Here is a 2500-nt window from a genome sequence, read left to right as displayed (position 1 = left end):
ATAGGAGGAGGAGGGGGGGTGGGATGTCGACAACGACCCCCCCCCCAGCAGGAGATAATTGGCTGAGTTTATAGCTTGTCCTGTCTCCTGGTTTGATGTGTGTGCTGGGACCAAGTTAATTAAATCCCCTTGATTAATCTACGGAGCGCTACGCTCGCCCGCTCTGTGAGAGGAGAGAGAGAGAGAGAGAGAGAGAGAGAGAGAGACAGAGAGAGAGAGAGACAGAGAGAGAGAGGGAGACAGAGAGAGAGAGGGAGACAAGACAGAGAGAGAGAGACAGAGAGAGAGAGAGAGAGATGGAAGATTACGAGCGCAGTGGAACGACAAGATGTCCGCTGAGACCCACAAAACTTTTACTGCCTCTCCACCAATGGGAGCGCGGGAGCCGAGAGCCGCATGCAAACGCCAAGCGGGGGACTTCACCTCCAAAACAGGCCGTGTTGTATCACTGTCCTCCGATTTCTACCTCCACAAGCCTCCCTTGATTAATACTCTGAAATAATATTCAATTTATGTGCTTAATTTATTAAGTATATATATATATACACTCACTGGCCACTTTATTAGGTACACCTGACTAGTACCGGGTTGGACCCCCTTTTGCCTTCAGAACAGCCTTAATTCTTTGTGGCATAGATTCAACAAGGTGCTGGAAACATTCCTCAGAGATTTTGGTCCATATTGACATGATAGCATCATTGCTGCAGATTTGTCGGCTGCACATCCATGATGCGAATCTCCCGTTCCACCACATCCCAAAGGTGCTCTATTGGATTGAGATCTGGTGACTGTGGAGGCCATTGGAGTACAGTGAATTGTTTGTCATGTTCCATTGTCATGTTCAAGAAACCAGTTTGAGATGATGTGAGCTTTGTGACATGGCGCGTTATCCTGCTGGAAGTAACCATCAGAAGATGGGTACACTGTGGTCATAAAGGGATGGACATGGTCAGCAACAATACTCAGGTAATTAATTAAACGATGCTCAATTGGTACTAAGGGGCCCAAAGTGTGCCAAGAAAATATCCCCCACACCATTACACCACCACCAACCTTTGAGTTACTGTTGCCTTTCTATCATCCCGAACCAGTCTGGCCATTCTCCTCTGACCTCTGGCATCAACAAGGCATTTTCGCCCAGAGAACTGCCGCTCACTGGATATTTTCTCTATTTCAGACCATTTTCTGTAAACCCTAGAGATCGTTGTGCGTGAAAATGCCAGTAGATCAGCAGCTTCTGAAATACTCAGACCAGCCCGTCTGGCACCAACAACCATGCCACGTTCAAAGTCACTTAAATCACCTTTCTTCCCCATTCTGATGCTCGGTTTGAACTTCAGCAGGTCGTCTTGACCATGTCTACATGCCTAAATGCATTGAGTTGCTGCCATGTGATTGGCTGATTAGATATTTGCATTAACGAGCAGTTGAACAGGTGTACCTAATAAAGTGGCCGGTGACTGTATATATATATATATATATATATATATATATATATATATATATATATATAATGTACATTCCATAATATATATATATATATACATATATGTGTGTGTGTGTGTGTTCCGTGTTATCAGAGAGGCTGAACCAAAACTCTGAACCAGTACTATAACCAATACTTCAATACATATTATTAAATAGTAAATAGCATTGGTAATATAATTAATACTCAATAATCAAACCAAAACTCACAGAGGAGAGCGACCAGGTCTCTCCCGATGAGACTGAACTCGGAGGAGTAAAGGTTAAACAACAAGTAATAAAATAACAATGTCAACATCACCACGGGCTCAAATCAATCTACTGATTCCAATTCATTCGCCGTCCTGAACGGAAGGCGGTCGGAAACATGAGTGTTAACGTGTCTCTCCGTCGAACGCCACGTGTGTGTTTGTGTCCGGGCCTCCGGGCGTAGAGAAACGAGGTCGATAGCGGGCCCGCCAGATGGTTCTGACTCGCTGGAACAATTCTCCGGTCAGCGACCCGGTAATGCTCTGAACGAGAACTCTGAACGAGCTTTAAATGGGAGTCGATCCGAAACAAGAGTGACAGTATTGACACAGTCACATCTATCTGTCTCAGAGTTCTAGTGTGTGTGTGTGTGTGTGTGTGTGTGTGTGTGTGTGTGTGTGTGTGTGTGTGTGTGTGTGTGTGTGTTCTGGACTGTACATGGGCCCTATGCTTTTCCTCCCTCTCTGGGGAGTTTTTCCTCAACTTGCTTCTTTATGGGGGGTCTATGAGTTCATATGGTATGTGTTGTATTAGTTGTTGATATTGTTGAGTACTGTTCTTGCTGTAAGGCACTTTGAGACAGTTGTCTTTGTAAAAAAAGTGTCAATACAAACACATGTGATGGATGGATTGAGGGTACATATTACGGATGTAACGTCTGGTGGGTTAATGGTCAAACACAAAGCTAGCTTGAGGCCTCTAGACATGCTCCCCATGCTAACACGCTAAGCGCTAACGGCTTGGCTTTTGAACCTCGGTTTGAACC

This window comes from Argentina silus, assembly GCF_951799395.1.
Source record: "Argentina silus genome assembly, contig: scaffold_224, whole genome shotgun sequence".
NCBI classification, from domain to species: domain Eukaryota; kingdom Metazoa; phylum Chordata; class Actinopteri; order Argentiniformes; family Argentinidae; genus Argentina; species Argentina silus.
The sequence above is the reverse complement of the archived record's forward strand: the minus strand, read 5'-3'. Positions refer to the sequence as shown.